This window comes from Mesoplodon mirus, assembly GCF_964341445.2.
Source record: "Mesoplodon mirus genome assembly, chromosome: 3".
In the NCBI taxonomy this organism is placed as follows: domain Eukaryota; kingdom Metazoa; phylum Chordata; class Mammalia; order Artiodactyla; family Ziphiidae; genus Mesoplodon; species Mesoplodon mirus.
The window spans coordinates 132,079,752-132,097,753 of NC_138978.1; the positions used below are offsets into that span (position 1 = coordinate 132,079,752).

Here is an 18,002-nt window from a genome sequence, read left to right on the forward strand (position 1 = left end):
CATTTTGTCTGTCTTTCTGTGAATGTGGTTTTCGTTCCACAGGCTGCAGGATTGTAGTTATTCTTGCTTCTGCCGTCTGCCCTCTGGTGGATGAGGTTATCTAAGAAGCTTGTGCAAGTTTCCTGATTGGAGGGACTGGTGGTGGTAGGGCTGGGTGTTGCTCTGGCGGGCAGAGCTCAGTAAAACTTTAATCTGCTTGTCTGCTGATGAGTGGGGCTGAGCTCCCTCCCTGTTGTCTGTTTGGCCTGAGGCGACCCAGCACTGGAGCCTATAGGCTCTTTGTTGTGGCTACTGGCAGACTCTGGGAGGGCTTATGCCACAGAGTACTTCCCAGAACTTCTGCTGCCAGTGTCCTTGTCCTCACAATGAGCCACAGCCACCACCAGCGCCCCCCCCCCATGCCTCTGCAGGAGACCTTCTAACACTAGCAGGTAGGTCTGGTTCAGTCTCCTATGGGGTCACTGCTCTTACCCTGGATCCTGATGCACACACTACTATGTGTGTGCCCTCCAAGAGTGGAGTCTCTGCTTCCTCCAGTCCTATTGAAGTCCTACAGTCAAATCCCACTAGCCTTCAGAGTCTGATCCTCTGGTAATTCCTCCTCCTGTTGCTGGACCCCAGATTGGGAAGCCTGACGTGGGATTCAGAACCTTCACTCTAGTGGGTGGACTTCTGTGGTATAATTGTTCTCCAGTTTGCGAGTCACCCACCCAGCGGTTATGGGATTTGATTTTATTGTCATTGCACCCTCCTACCTTCTCATTGCAGCTTCTCCTTTGTCTTTGGATGTGGGGTATCTTTTCTGGTGAATTCCTGTGTCTTGCTTGTGTTCAGCAGTTAGTTGCGATTTTGGTACTCTCACAAGAGGGAGTGAGCGCACATCCTTCTACTCCACCATCTTGATCCAATCTCCTGATCTCTGAATTTCAAATATGCTTTAACAACCCTGCATTTGTACTCTCCTCCCCTCATGATTGCTGTCTTTGATATCATTTTTTACATCTAATTGTTTTGTATATTCCTTAACTGCTTATTGTGGATATAGACAGTTTTACTACTTTTGTCTTTTAACCTTCCCACTAGCATAGTACATGGATGATATCCTATCTTTACTCAATGTTTGCATTTACCATTGAGCTTTTTCATTTCATAATTTTCTTGTTTCTAGTTGTGGCCTTTTCTTTTACGCCTAGAGACGTTCCTTTAACATTTGTTGTAAAGCTGGTTTGGTGGTGTTGAATTCTTTTAGCTTTTAGTTGTGTCTAAAGCTTTTGGTCTCTTCATCAAATCTGAAAAGTGCCTTGCTGGGTAGAGTGTTCTTGGTTGTAGGTTTTTCCATTTCATCACTTTAAATATATCATGCCACTCCATTCTGGACTGCAGAGCTTCTGCTGAAAAATCAGCTGATAGAATTCTGGGAGTTTGCTTATATGTTATCTGTTGCTTTTCCCTTGCTGCTTTTAAAACAGTAAGTCCCCTACATACAAACTTTCAACTTGCGAACTTTCAAAGATGCAAACGTGTGTTCCATCATTGTCAGGCGTGAATGAAATTACAGCCTACCCTCCATCTCCTATTGCTGACGATCCTTCAGCTCTGCCATCTCCCACCTCCTCTCCCTCCTGCAGTCAGTAACTCTTCTTGCCTGTTCACTTTATGCCAGCCCCTGTATGCCAGATGTTGTACTGTACTACTGTACTTTTCAAGGTGCTGTAGTGTAGGATTAAATATTTTTAAATTTTTTTGTTTTTTAATGTATTATTTGTGTGAAAAGTATTGTAAATCTATTTCAGTACAGTACTATATAGCCAATTGTGTTAGTTGGGTACGTAGGCTAACTTTGTTGGACTTACAAACAAATTGGACTTACAAACGTGCTCTTGGAATGGAAGTCATTCGTATGTAGGGGATGTACTGTATTCTCTGTCTTTAATTTTCGTCATTTTAATTGCAATCCGTTTTGGTGTGCTCCTCTTTGGGTTAATCCCGTATTGGACTCTGTGCTTCTCGGACTTGGGTGACTGTTTCCTCCCAGGATAGGGACATTTTCAGCTATTATATCTTCATATATGTTTTCAGCCCCTTTCTCTCTCTTTTATCCTTCTGGGACCCCTATGGTGAGAATATTATTGTGCTTGATGTTATTCCAGAGTCTCTTAAACTGTCCTCATATTTTTTCATTCTTTTTTCTTTTTTCTGTTCAGCATCAGTGATTTCCACCACTATGTCTAACAGCTCACAGATCCATTCTCCTCTGTTTCATTGTTGATTCCTTCTAGTTTAATTTTCATTTCAGTTATTGTAGTCTTCATCTCTGTTCTTTATATTTTCTAACTCCTTTTTAAAAACTTCTACCTTCTTGCTTTGTACATTCATTCTTGTCTTGAGGTCTTTAATCACTTCTATGATCGTTACCCTGAATTCTTTCTTGGGTAAATTGCCTATTGTCACTTGACTTAGTTCTTCTGGGGTTTTATATTGTTCCTTCATCTGGAACATGTTTTTCTGCTGCCTCATTTTGTCTATTTTGATGTTTTTATTTTTATGTATCTGGTAGGTTCATTACATTTCCCAACCTTGGAGAAGTTGCCTTCTGTAGGAGGCAACTTATGCGTCCCAGTGGTGCACTCCCCTCTTGTCACCCAAAGTGTATGCTCTGCGTGTTCCCCCTATGAAGGCTGTGTGGGTCCTTCTGTTGGGGCCATTATGTGGGTGACCTGGTAGGCTTAGTTGGCCCCTAGTCCAGCTGGTTGCCAGCCCCTGCCTTGTGTGGAGGCTGACAGCTGCTTATTAGTGGGGCCTAGTCATTAGACAGCTGACTTCAGAACCCCAGGGGACCCCAGGACTAGTTCTGGTTCACTGGTGGGTGGAGTCAAGGTCCAGAAGACTCCCCGTGGCCTTTGTCCTCCTAGTGGTGGGTGAAGCCAGGTCCTGGGCTTAGTGCCAGACTACAAGTAGGCAGATCTGGGTCTTGTATTCTGGCTGCACAGTCCTGGGATCCCAGAGCTGGTGTCAGATCACTGATGGGGACAGGGGGAGCTTGTTCCTTACACAGTTGGTTGTGGAGCCCAGGGTGTCCCTAAGCTTCTGTTGGCCTGCTAGTGGCCAGGGCCAGGGCCCAGCTGCTCTAAGGGCAGGATCTGGCATGCTGCTGGCAGGCTGCATCCTCAGGCTGCAGGACTGTGGTTTTCTTGCATCTGGTGTGTGCCCTCTGGTGGGTGAGGTTGGTCTAGAGGCTTGTGCAGGTTTCCCGGAGGGCAAGGCCAGTGCCTACTCACTGGTGGGTGGACTACGGTCTTGGCCCTCTGGTAGGCAGTGTCTAAAGGCATGTCTAAAAGTGGCTGTGGGCTCAGGAATTCTTTAGGCAGCTTGCCTGCTGATGGGTGGTGCTGTTTCCCTGCCCAGATAGTTGTTTGTCCTGAAGTGTCACCTGAGGCTATTGGGTGGGGCCAGGTTGTGGCGCTAATGAGCCAGAGGGAGAATCCCACTATGGTGGCTGCCAGCATCAGTGTCCATGCAGTAGAAAGCTCCCAAGTATGGCTGCTGCCTGTATTTATGTCCCTAAGGTGAGCCATAGCCACTACCAGGTCTCTGGGAGACTCTCCAAGACTAGCAGGTAGATCTGGCCCAGTTCCCAAGCAAATTACTGCTTTTGCCCTGGGTCCTGGTATATGTGAGGTTTTGTATGTGCCCTTTAAGAGTGAAGTCTCTATTTCTCCCAGTCCTTTGGGATTTCTGAAATTAAGCCCCACTGTTCTTCAAAGCCCAATGCTCTGGGGACTCATCTTTCCATTGCAGCACCCCAGGGTGGGGAGCCCAACATGGGACTCAGAACTCTCATTCCTACAGTTCTCTAGTTTGTGGGTTGCCCACCTGGGGAAATGGGACTTGTTTTAGTGAAGGTATGCCCCTCCTACTTGTCTCCTTATGGATCTTTCTTTATGCCTTTAGTTGTAGAAGATCTTTTCAGGTAGGTTCTGGTTGTTTTCGTCAATGGTTGTTCTGCAAATAGTTGTGAATTTGGTGTGCTCATGAGAGAAGGTGAGCTCAGGGACTTTCTACTCTGTTATTTTGGCCAATCTCCTCCTCCCTCACTTTAAAGCTACTGTGCTTATCCCAAACTCTGTCCCCTGATTCTTCATGGCAGTAAAATTGTAGGTTTCTAATCCAAGTTTTAACCCTGAATGGTATAGACTTGGGTCCATTTTCAGACTAAAAGCCACAAAAATGGGAAGTTCATCAGGCACCATTCCTTCTTCGTAGTGTCTACGTCCCCTGTATATACCTGTTTCCAGTTGCTTCCCAGAACCTTCAGATTTTTTCCAGAGTTTCCAGCTTTTCATATTTTTTCAAGAGTTTATAACTATCCATAGGAGGTTTGATCCAATAGGAACTGCTTGGCCATTAAACACAAGCAAAACTTAGTATTTGTTCTGAATTGTGCATTATTACATACCAAATATAAATCTTTTCTTCTGGTGACACAGTAATGCTTTCTATTCATGCAAGAAGTATCCCACAGGGCTTCCCTGGTGGCTCAGTGATTAAGAATCTGCCTGCCAATGCAGGGGACATGGGTTCAAGCCCTAGTCCGGGAAGATCCCACATGCTGCAGAGCAAGTAAGCCCATGCACCACAGCTACTGAACCTGCACTCTAGAGCCCGTGAGCCACAACTACTGAGCCCACGTGCCACAACTGCTGGAGCCCGTGCTCCACAACAAGAGAAGCCACTGCATCAAGAAGCCCACACACCGCAATGAAGAGTAGCCCCCACTCGCCGCAACTAGAGAAAACCTGCACACAACAACGAAGACCCGATGAAGCCAAAGTAAAAATAAATAAAATAAATTTAAAAAAAAGAATTATCCCACAAATTCATATTTATGCAACATTCTGAAGAGTTCATGTAAGTGAAATAGGTTATTTAAACACTATGAATTACCAGTGAATGTTGTGCTTAGTTCAGAACAAGGTAATTCAAGACTGTTCTCTTCCCTACTTGTCCCAATTCTCAGTAACAAGCTCATACTATTTTAGAAACTGTAATTTTTATTACCTTTTGGTGTTGAGTAGTCATCAATAGCCGAAAGAATAATTTTCCATAAAATTACTCACAAACATTTACTACTCATCTGTTTTGTATCAAGTAAAGATAAATAAATTAAGATCCCTGTCCTCAAGTTCCTCACAGTTTAGTAGCGGAGACATAAAGAAGTATGCCATTTGCATTTCTGTGTGATGAGCATGGCATGTCAGAGGTGGTAGGAGTATTTCAAAGGATACCTAACCTAGGTTTTAAGAATAAAGAAACAGTTATGGAGCCTGCACTTCAGGGTTGGATTAGAATTAATAGGAATTTTATTCACATTATGATGTTTTTGGATAACTTTAGTATGAAAATTTCAGGCCTTGGTTTTCTCATTTGAAAATGAGGGGTTTGGATTAGGTCTATAATAATTCTTTACAGTGCAAATATTTTATAGTTCAATTAAAATGCATTAATAAGAGATACTCCAAACCTACTTCTTTGTTCTTCTTAAGCAATACATACAAACCTCGTTTTATTGCACTTCCCTTTATTGTGCTTCACAGATAATGCACGTTTTTGCAAATTGAAGGTTTGTGCCAGTCCTGCCCCCAACAAGTCTATCAGCACCATTTTTCCAACAACGTTTGCTCACTTCATGTATCTATCACATTTTGGTAATTCTGGAAATATTTTGAACTTTTTCATTATTATTATATTTGTTATGGTGATCTGTAGTCAGTCATCTTTGATATTACTATTGTAATATTTTGGGGACACCATGAACCACACTTCTACAAGATGGGCAATAGATATTGTGTGTGTTCTGACTGCTCCACTGACTGGGCATTCCCCCATTTCTCTCCCTCTCCTTAGGCCTCCCTATTCCCTGAGACACAACATTATTGAAATTAGTCTGATTAATAACCCTACAGTTGCCTCCAAGTATTCAAGGTAAAGGAAGAATCACATGTCCCTCAGTTTAAATCAAAAGCTAGAAATGATTAAGCTTAGTGAAGAAGGCATGTTGAAAGCATAGATAAGCCCAAAGCTAGGCCTCTTGCTCTAGTTAGCCAAATTGTGAATGTAAAAGAAAAGTTCTTTGAAGGAAATTAAAAGTGCTATGCCAGTGAACACACAAATTATAAGAATGCAAAACAGTCTTACTGCTGATGTAGAGAAAGTTTGAGTGGTCCAGATAGAAGATCAAAGCAGCTACAACATTGCCTTAGTCAAAAGCCTAATCTAGACTCATGCCCTAACACTCTTGAATTGTTTGAAGGCTGAGAGAGGTACGGAAGCTGCAGAAGAAAATCTTGAAACTAGGAGATGTTGGTTCATGAGGTTTAAGGAAAGAAGCTGTCTCCATAACATAAAAGTTCAAAGTAAAACAGCAAGTGCTGATGTAGAAGCTGCAGCAAGTTATCCAGCTAAGATAATTGATGAAGGTGGCTACACTAAACAACAGATTTTCAATGAAGTTGAAACAGCCTTCTTTTGGAAGAAGATGCCATCTAGGACTTCCATAGCTAGGGAGGAGAAGTTAATACCTGGCTTCAAAGCTTCAAAGGACAGACTGACTCTTTTGTTAGGGGCTATTGCAGCTGGTGACTTTAAGTTGAAGCCAGTGTACATTTATCATTCCAAAACTCCTAAGGTGCTTAAGAATTATACTAAATCTACTCTGCCTGTGGTTTATAAATGGAACAACAAAGCCTAGATGACAGCACAACTGTTTACAACATGGTTTACTGAATATTCTAAGCCCACTGTTGATGCCTACTGCTCAGATGAAAGATTCCTTTCAGAATATTACTACTGCTCATTACAATGGACCTGATCATCTAATGGAAATGTATGATGAGGTTAATGCTGTTTCCATGCCTGCTAAGACGCATCCATTCTGAAACCCATGGATTAAGGAGTCATTTCAATTTTCAAGTCTTATTATTTAAGAAATTCATTTTGTAAGGCTCTAGCTGCTGTAGATAGTGATTCCTCTGATGGATCTGGGCAAAATAAATTGAAAGCCTTCTGGAAAAGATTCACCATTCTAGATGCCATTAAGAACATATCATTCATGGGAAGAAGTCAAAAGTTCAACATTAATAGGAGTTTGGAAGAAGTTGATTCCAACCTTCATGGGTGACTTTGAGGGGTTCAAGACTTCAGTGGAAGAAGTAACTGCAGATATGGTGGAAACAGCAAGAGAACTAGAATTAGAAGTGGAGCCTGAAGATAATGACTGAATTGCTGTAACCTCATGATAAAACTTGAACACATGAGGAGTTGCTTCTTATGGATGAGTAAAGAAAGTGGTTTCTTTCTACTCCTGGTGAAGATGCTGTGAAGATTGTTGAAATGAAAACACAGTGTTTAGAATATTGCATAAATTTAATTGATAAAGCAGCAGCAGGGTTTGAGAGAATTGAGTCCAATCTTGAAAGAAGTCTACTGTGGGTAAAATGCTATCAAATGCTATCAAACAGCATTACATGCTACAGAGAAATCATTTGTGAAAGGAAGAGTCAATCGATGCAGCAAACTTCATTGTTATTTTATTTTAAGAAATGTCCACAGCCACCCCAGCCTTCAGCAAACAGCACCCTGATCAGTCAGCAGCCGTCAACATGGACGCAAGTCTCTCCACCGGCAAAAAGATTAGGACTCTCTGAAGGTTCAGATGATGGTTAGCACTTTTTAGCAAGTTATTCAGATATAATGTTATTGCACACATTATAGACTACAGTATAGTGTAAACATAACTATAGGCCCTGGGAAACGAAAAAGTTCTTGTGACTCGCCTTATTGCGATATTAGCTTTATTGCAGTGGTCTGTTCCAGAGCCAGTGATATTTCCGAGGTATGCCTGTGGAGTAATTCAGATCATTTCAAGTCCTGTTTAACTGAAAATTTCCCAGATTAGCCGGTAGTGCTACTTGTTATTTCTTCTAATTTTACAATTCTGCTGTTCAGCTGCTAGTGTACATCTACAAGGAGAGGCTTGGATGTACAACTTAGGAAAGATAGGTGTGTGTTTAGAACCTCTTATGACCGCTTTCATAGAAACTGCTCTCTGACTCTTCCTTCCTTCAAATTAAACTTTCACCTTTTCCTCCTCAACTTTTAAAGCCCCTACCTTTCTTTCTTTACGTCTCACCAAAATCTCATCCCCCCAACCTAGGAGCTCTCTTATCACTGGATCTTTTCTAGGGAGTTGATCTGGTGTGATAATGAGAAGGTGGCTGTCATTGCAGGGACTTGGGCAAAGGAGCTAGGTTCTTGGTCATCCTCATAGAAATATAATATGAATTTCTCTATGAAAATATTATGATTATTGGTTGGTAGCTTTATTATTAACATTGCTTTTTTTCCCCTGTATTTTAGGTTTAATAGACTTTAATATTACTGCCTGGGAGCCTACCCACACTGTGTAGGATTTTTTTGTTTGATTTTGTTTTCTGTCTATTGAAATAGGTCTCAGGTTTTCTCCAACTTCCTTGCAGGCTTTTGTAACAAAACTGATTTATAAATTGGAAATTGCCTATATATAGTTTCTCCCCAATTTACATACTCATTTAACTTTGGCCTATGTTTTTGAACATTCCTAATCAGAAATAGTGATGAGGACTTCCCTGGTGGCACAGTGGTTGAGAGTCTGCCTGCCGATGCAGGAGACACGGGTTCGTGCCCCGGTCCGGGAAGATCCCACGTGCCGCGGAGCGCCTGGGCCCGTGAGCCATGGCCGCTGAGCCTGTGCGTCTGGAGCCTGTGCTGCACAACGGGAGATGCCACAACAGTGAGAGGCCCACATACTGCAAAAAAAAAAAAAAAAGAGAGAGAGAGAGAAATAGTGATGAGTGGCTGCTACACTGCTGATGCTGGACAGTACCTATGAAATCTCCTGGATGAGGGATAAAGAATACATTGTTTCAGCAGGTTCTGAGTGAAAACTGAGGTTTATAATGCATGCAATTTGCCCATAATCACTATCATAGAAGCAAAGTCATTTTTACTACTGTCCCCTGACTTTCAGTAAGGCCCTCTTCATTTCACTAATGAGAACTCTTTTACCTTTATTAGCAGCTCTTCTCCAAGTATAACTGAAATCTTCAAATATGCCTTGTATCTATGGATGTTTGCGAATAGTATCACCTATCGACAGACCTACAGTCATTGAAATGAGTGCTTGTGAACTTTTTAAATGAGAGAATGTATCAAGGGAAAAAAAACATGAGTTCAAATTTCTGGGAATTACTTTAAAAGCAGTTCAAATAAAATACTGTTTATTTAAAAGCCCTTCTAAGTTCCAAATATATTAATTAAATGTTTAATGTGTGTTATAGCTAAAATAGTCATTTCGTTGGGATCAATTTATGATATAATAGTTGTATGTTAGTGTATATCTTGGATCCCTTGGTGCATTTTTTATAGGATCAAGGTCAACATTATGGACATGAATTACTATTGTGTGATTTTGCAAAAATGAAATATAGTTTTTTGAGCTTCTGATCATCTGTCAAGAAAAGTTAATTGACATGGGAAAGGTTAGCAGAAAATATAATTAAATCTTGTTTGTCATAGATCTGTTAGTTTTGTTTGAAATAAATCCTCTTTCCATATTCCCATTTTTTCCAATACATGCGTATATTGGAATACACACACACACACACACACACACACATACACACACACACACACACACAAACCATAAAACCAGTTTTTCAGAAGAGCTAGAGATTAAATAAACCAGAATCCCTACCTAATCTTAGTTACTCTCTTGAGTTATCTTGAAGAGGTGGAATTATAGCATCAGATTAATGTCTGTGACAAATCTAAGCATTCAATAGTTGGCAGTTTTTACTGTGTCTATGTTTCCAGTACTTTTGATCCATGTATGTCATCACAGAATAGTGTATGAGATAACCACAGTATTTATTTAATTAAAGTGGCAATTAATGTTCCATAATCACTGTGTCACCTTTCTCTGAAAGTTTCAAGCCCTGCTCTTTATTTTAGAGCACCTAAACTGAAAACAGAAGAACATACAAACTTTGTGGTAGCAATTGATTTTGTTGCTAAGGAAGGTCAGGGAGACTGACCTTCAAACACCCATGCTGTCCTTCCAGCCATACTAGAAGTGGTGAATATGACTTACTCTAGCAAGTTTAGGTAATTTTTTCCTCTCTCCATTCTTTCCCTTACACTGTAAAGAAACATAAAAATATATACTTTTAGAAATTCTAGATAGCACATAACAGACTGATTTTGTAACAGTTAAAATTTGGTAGAGGGTCAGTGTGGGAAGTGTGGTAGAGGATCACTGCAGAAAGGAGTTACAGAGCTGCAACTCCATTGCCACTGTAGGGACTTGAGGTTGTAAACCCAATTATGTCTATACCTTTTCAGTAAACTGAAAGCACTGTCTTGAACCCAGCACCTTGATCTTCCTGTTTTGATCTTTGGGAACTACATTGTCTGAAAACAAATTAGCTTTTAGAGAAAGAGCTGTGCCAAATTTAATGTGTCGTTGGGAAAATATGTTAAGTTTGCAGTTAATGACACTATGGCCATTCATTGAGGTAACATATAAAGGTAGCTGAGATTTACAGTTGAGTGCTCCTGACTTTGTCCATACCTTACCATTACTAAATGAAAGCTTACATTGTGACAATTGATGCAGGAGTGTTTTGAGAGATGTGTGCAGAGAGAAAAGAAGACGATATTAAGACGATATTGGTTTAAACACAAAATAGAATATTAATGTGTTAGCCCGCTAGGGCTGCCATAACAAAATACCACAGACTGGGTGACTTAAACAACAGAAATTTTTATGTTCTCACAGTTCTGGAGGCTGGAATCTAAGATCAAGGTGTTGGCAGGGTTGGTTTCTTCTGAAGCCTCTTTCCTTGGCTTGCAGATGGCCGCCTTCTTACTTTGTCCTCTGTGTGTGTATGCTCCTGGTGTCCTTTTGAGGGTCCAAATTTTCTCCATTTATGAGGACACAAGTCAGGTAGGATTAAGGCTAATGCCCCATTTTAATGTAATCATCTCTTTAAAGGCCCTATCTTCAAATAGTCACTGGGGGAGGTTAGGACTTTAACATATGGATTTGGAGGGGAATACAGTTCAGCCCATAATAATTAAATATTTGAAATTTGTTCACTTATTGTTTAAATGTATATTCTAGTAATCTGTGATAAAATCCAGGGTCTGAGCATTCTTGATGATTTCTGTGAGTATACCTCTGTAGCATTTTTTTGCAAATCTCTCTCACATCTTTCCCCATATATAAAATTTTAGGGTTTTTACTTCCCTGTACATATGTTTACATTTAACTGTATTGCCTTCTGCTTCTGTGTGTGAGGGGGGCTTGGGCAAGAAATAATGTCCTCCAGCATAAATATCTTTAACTAATGTCTGGAGAAGCAATCAAAGGCAAAAACAGTTTTCATGCCGTCTTCACATTCTAAGTACTATAGTAGAAAGAGCTTGGGATCAGGAAACCTAGGTTTTTGCTGCTTCAGTTGCTATTTGTATCATCTTTAGCAAGTTATTTTACTAACTTTAGCTTTAATTTCCTCATCTCTAAAATGGTAGACCGAATGTTCTCTGACATCCGATTGAATGATATATTCACTTATTCAGGAAGTTTTATTGAGTACTGCTATGTGGCAAGCACTGTTTAAGGAATTAGGGATATAGCCTAAGTGTAAAACAAAGTCCCAGATGAGACAAGTATAAAACAAATAGCAAGATGGTACATTTAATCCCAACCATATCAGTCATCACATTAAATGTAGATAAACTCTAAACACAATTAAAAGACAGAGATTGTCAGACTGGATAAAAAGCAAAAAACACCTCTATGTGGATTAGAGAAACCCACTTTAAATGTAAAATACAGATAGGTAAAATGGGAAATGATATTCCATGCTCATACCAATCAAGAGAAGACGAGAGTTGGTTATATTAATATCTATGAAGTAGATTTCAAAGCAAGTAATATTATTGGAGATCAGGAGGATTATTTCATTATAACAAAGGGATCAGTTCATCAAGAGGACATTACAATCTTAATCATTTGTGTACCTAATAACAAAACTTAAATACATAAAGCAAAGCTAATAGAACTGCAAGGAAAAATAGATAAATCCAAAATTATAGTTGGATATTTCAATACCTATCTTCAAGTAATTAATAGAAGTAGAGAGAAAATCATTAAGATTACAAAAGACTTTAGCAATACTATCAACCAAACTTAATCTAACTGACGTTTATAGAAAACCAGCCAATAACAGAAGACTTATTCTTTTCAAGGCCATACAGAACACTTACCATGATATACCATATTTGGGCAAAACAACTCTCTATAAATTTAAAAGGATCCAAATAATTTAAAGCATATTCTCTTTGAATGAAAGGGAATTAAATTAGAAATCAAAACAAAAGGATATGTGGAAAAATTCCAAGTGTTTGGAAACTAAACACAATTTAAAATAATTCATGGGTCAAAGAAAACAGCAGGGAAACGAGAAAGTATCTTGAACTGAGTAAAAATGAAAGCAAAATGTTTATCTGTGGGATACAACTAATACAATAGTTCAAGGGAAATTTATAGTACCAATTGATTATATTTGAAAAGAAGAAAGGTCTAAGATCAGTTCTATCTTAAGAAACTAAAATAAGAGGAACAAATTAAACCCAGTGTAAGTAGGAGAAAGGAAATAATAAAGATTGGGACAGCAGTCAATGAAAAAGAAAGCAGAAAAATAATAGAGAAAATCAATGAAAGGAAAAGCTAGTATTTTTTAGAAGACTGATAAATTTCTAACAAAATTTAACCAAAAAGTGAGAAGAAAATTATTAATATCATGAATGAGAGAGGTGACTGTACTACAGATTTTATGGCTTTTAAATGGTTTATAAGGAAATATTATGAAAACCTTTGTCAATGAATTCAACAATTTTGCTTAAATGGACAAATTCCTTGGAAGACACAAACTGCCAAAGCAAAAGAGATAATCATGAATAACTTTGTGTGTGTTAAAGAAATTATATTTTTAGTTAAAACCCTTCTCACAAAGAAGACTCCAGACCCATGTGGCTTCACCAGTGAATTCCACTGAACGTTTAAGTAAGATATAGTATCAGTGCTATACAAGTTCTTTTGCAAAATTGAATATTAGGGAATATTTCCTAATTCATTCTATGGGGCTAGCTTAATCTGATACCCAAAGCAGGCAAAGATAGTACAAGAAAAAAAACTATAAACAAATTTCCTTAATAGACATATATGTAGTAAAAACACTTAACATGATTTTAGCAAATTAAGTACAAAAAAAGATTTTTTTAAAAAAATAGCACATCTTTACCAGGTGGGGTTTATTCCAGGAATACAAGGTTGGTTTAATATTCAATTAATCACTATGATTTATCATATTAATAGACTGAAAAAATACACGTTTATCTCAATGGATGCAGGAAAAGAAGTGTTCAAAACAAATCTAACATCCATTTCTGATTTAAGCCAAAAAGCAAGCAAACAAAAATACTCCCAGTAAACCTGGAATAGGAAACTTTTTTAACCTGATAAAGAACATCTATGGAAAACCTATATTAAATATCTTAATGAAGAAAGACTGAATGGTTTCACAAGGCAAAAATGTTCACCCTGTTCACCATTGTACTGGAGGTTCTAATAAGGTAAGGCAATAAAAAGAATTTAACATGCATATAGATTGGAAAGAAAGAAGTAAATCTGTCTTTATTCATGAACAACATGATTTATATATGTAGAAAATCAGATGGAATCTATAAAAAAGCTACTAAAGTTTAACCTATGGGTGTACTTGATACAAGATGAATATATAGAGTTCAGGATATAAAAAGAACTGTAATTTTATACAGCAGCAACAATCCAAAGTGGAAATGAATAAAAACATTATTTATGATAACAACAGAAATGTGAAATACTTAGCGATACTTTTCTTTTTTTAACACCTTTACTGGAGTATAATTGCTTTACAATGTTGTGTTAGTTTCTGCTGTATAACAAAGTGAATCAGCTATATGTATACATATATCCCCACATACCCTCCCTCTTGCACCTCCCTCTCACTATCCCTATTCCTCCCCCTAGGTGGTCACAAAGCACTGAGCTGATCTCCCTGTGCTATGCAGCTGTTTCCCACTAGCTAGCTATTTTACATTTGGTAGTGTATATATGTCAGTGCTACTCTCTCACTTTACCTCAGCTTACCCTTCCCCCTCCCCGTGTCCTCAAGTCCATTCCCTATGTCTTCATCTTTGTTCCTATCCTACCCCTAGGTTCATCAGAACCATATTTTTTTTAGATTCCATATGTATGTATTAGCATACAGTATTTGTTTTTCTCTTTCTGACTTACTTCACTCTGTATGACAGGCTATAGGTCCTTCCACCTCACTACAAATAACTCAATTTCATTGCTTTTTATGGCCGAGTATCAATCCATTGTATATACGTGCCACATCTTCTTTATCCATTCACCTGTCCATGGACATTTAAGATGGTTCCATGTCCTAGCTATTGTAAATAGTGCTGCAGTGAACATTGTGGTACATGTCTCTTTTTGAATTATGATTTTCTCAGGGTATATGCCCAGTAGTGGGATTGCTGGGTCATATGGTAGTGCTATTTCTAGTTTTTTAAGGAAGCTCCATACTGTTCTTCATAGTGTCTGTATCGATATACATTCCCACCAACAGTGCAAGAGGGTTCCCTTTTCTCCACACCCTCTCCAGCATTTACTGTTTGTAGATTTTTTGATGATGGCCATTCTGACTGCTGTTAAGTGATACCTCACTGTGATTTTGATTTGCATTTCTCTAATGATTAATGATGTTGAGCATCTTTTCATGTGTTTGTGGGCAATCTGTATATCTTCGTTGGAGGAATGTCTACTTAGGTCTTCTGCCCATTTTTGGATTGGGTTGTTTGTTTTTTTGTTATTGAGCTGCATGAGCTGCTTGTATATTATGGAGATTAATCCTTTGTCAGTAGCATCGTTTGCAAATATTTCCCCCCATTCTGAGGGTTGTCTTTTCGTATTGTATATGGTTTCCTTTACTGTTCAAAAGCTTTGAAGTTTCATTAGGTCCCATTTGTTTATTTTTGTTTTTATTTTCATTTCTCTAGGTGGATCAAAAAGGATCTTGCTGTGATTTATGTCATAGGGTGTTCTTCCTATGTTTTCCTCTAAGAGTTTTATAGTGTCTGGCCTTACATTTAGGTCTTTAATCCTTTTTTTTTTTTTTTTTCGGCTGTACGCGGGCCTCTCACTGTTGAGGCCTCTCCCGTTGCAGAGCACAGGCTCCAGACGCGCAGGCTCAGCAGCCATGGCTCACGGGCCCAGCCGCTCCGCGGCATGTGGGATCTTCCCGGACCGGGTCACGAACCCGCGTCCCCTGCATCGGCAGGCAGACCCTCAACCACTGTGCCACCAGGGAAGCCCCTAGGTCTTTAATCCAATTTGAGTTTATTTTTCTGTATGGTGTTAGGAAGTGTTCTAATTTCATTCGTTTACATGTAGCTGTTCAGTTCTCCCAGCACCACTTATTGAAGAGGCTGTCTTTTCTCCATTGTATGTCCGTGGCTCCTGTGTCAAAGAGAAGGGGACCATATGTGCATGGGTTTATCTCTGAGCTTTCTATCCTGTTCCATTGATCTATATTTCTGTTTTTGTTCCAGTACCATACTGTCTTGATTACTGTAGCTTTGTAGTAGAGACTGAAGTCCGGGAGCCTGATTCTTCCAGCTCCATTTTTCTTTCTCAAGAGTGCTTTGGCTATTCGGGGTCTTTTGTGTTTCCCTACAAATTGTAAAATATTTTGTTGTAGTTCTGTGAAAAATGCAATTGGTAGCTTGATAGGGATTGCAATGAATCTTTAGATTGCTTTGGGTAGTACAGTCATTTTCACAATGTTGATTCTTCCAATCCAAAAACATGGTATATCTCTCCATCTGTCTGTATTTAATTTCTTTCATCAGTGTCTTACAGTTTTCTGTATACAGGTCATTTGTCTCCTTAGGTCGGTTTATTCCTAGGTATTTTATTCTTTTTGTTGCAATGGTAAATAGGAGTGTTTCCTTAATTTCTCTTTCAGATTTTTCGGCATTAGTGTATAGGAATACAAGAGATTTCTGTGCATTAATTTTGTATCCTGCTACTTTACAAAATTTATTGATTAGCTCTGGTAGTTTTCTAGTAGCATCTTTAGGATTCTCCATGTATAGTATCATGTCATCTGCAAACAGTGATAGTTTTATTTCTTCTTTTCTGATTTGGATTACTTTTATTTCTCTTTCTTCTCTTCTTTTCATTTATTTTTTAATCTAATCTTTATGATTTATTTCCTTCTGCTAACTTTGGGGGGTCTTTTGTTCTTCTTTTTCTAATTGCTTTAGGTGTAAGCTTAGGCTGTTTATTTGAGATGTTTTTTGTTTCTTGAGGTAGGATTGTATTGCTATAAACTTCCCTCTTAGAACTGCTTTTGCTGCATCTCATAAGTTTTGGTCATTGTGTTTTTATTGTGATTTGTTTCTAGCTATTTTTTCATTTCCTCTTCAATTTCTTCAGTGATCTTTTGGTTATTTAGTAGTGTATTGTTTAGCCTCCATGTGTTTGTATTTTTAACAGTTTTTTTCCTGAATTCATATCTAGTCTCAAAGCGTGTGGTTGGAAAAGATACTTGATACGATTTCAGTTTTCTTAAGTGTACCAATGCTTGATTTGTGGCCCATGATATGATCTATCCTGGAGAATATTCCATGAGCACTTGAGAAGAAAGTATATTCTGTTGTTTTTGGATGGGATGTCCTATAAATATCAGTTAAGTCCGTCTGATCTAATGTGACTTTTTTTTTTTTTTTTTTTGCGGTACATGGGCCTCTCACTGTTGTGGCCTCTCCCATTGCGGAGCACAGGCTCCGGACGCGCAGACTCAGCCTTGGCTCACGGGCCCAGCCGCTCCGCGGCATGTGGGATCTTCCCGGACCGGGGCACGAACCCATGTCCCCTGCATCGGCAGGCAGACTCTTAACCACTGCACCACCAGGGAAGCCCTAATGTGACTTTTAAAGCTTGTGTTTCCTTATTTTCATTTGGGATGATCTACCCATTGGTGAAAATGGGGTGTTAAAATCCTCTACTATTATTGTGTTACTGTCAATTTCCCCTTTATGGCTGTTTGCATTTGCCTTATGTATTTAGGTGCTCCTATGTTGGGTACATAAATATTTACAACTGTTATATCTTCTTCTTGGATTAATCCCTTGATCATTATGTAGTGTCTTTCTTTGTCTCTTGTAATAGTCTTTTCTTTGAAGTCTATTTCATCTGATATGAGTATTGCTACTCCAGCTTCCATTTGATTTCCATTTGAGTGGAATATCTTTTTCCATCCCTTCAATTTCAGTCTGTATGTGTCTCTACATCTGGTGTGGGTCTCTTGTAGACAGCATATATATGGGTCTTGTTTTTGAATCCATTCAGCTAATATGTTTGTTTTGGTTGGAGCATTTAATCCATTTACATTTAAGGTAATTATCAATATGTATGTTCCTACTATCATTTTCTTAATTGTTTTGGGTTTGTTATTGTAGGTCTTTTCCTTCTTTTGTGTTTCCTGCCTAGAGAAGTTACTCTAGCATTTGTTGTAAAGCTAGTTTGGTGGTGCTGAATTTTCTTAACTTTTGCTTGTCTGTAAATGTTTTAATTTCTCTGTCAAATCTGAATGAGATCCTTGCTGGGTAGTGTAATCTTGGTTGTAGATTTTTCCCTTTCATCACTTTAAATATGTCTTGCCACTCCCTTCTGGCTTGCAGAGTTTCTTCTGAAAGATCAGCTGTTAGCCTTATGGGGATTCCCTTGTATGTTATTTGTTGCTTTTCCTTTGCTGCTTTTAATATTTTTTCTTTGAATTTAATTTTTG

General features: G+C 38.8%; 1 protein-coding gene and 1 pseudogene across 4 annotated transcripts in view; one reads left to right on the forward strand and one right to left on the reverse strand.

The window, feature by feature from the left end:
- LOC309800866 (zinc finger CCCH domain-containing protein 15-like) overlaps positions 1-2,517 on the reverse strand; it is a 35,147-nt pseudogene extending 32,630 nt beyond the window's left edge. Inside the window, exon 1 of the transcript in view lies at positions 2,356-2,517. The product of the transcript in view is annotated as a zinc finger CCCH domain-containing protein 15-like (transcript). The remainder of the gene's footprint in view (positions 1-2,355) is intronic.
- The window catches only part of AKT3 (AKT serine/threonine kinase 3), a 391,924-nt gene that overhangs the window by 354,469 nt on the left and 19,453 nt on the right, over positions 1-18,002 (forward strand). The gene's annotated exons all lie outside the window — the stretch shown is intronic.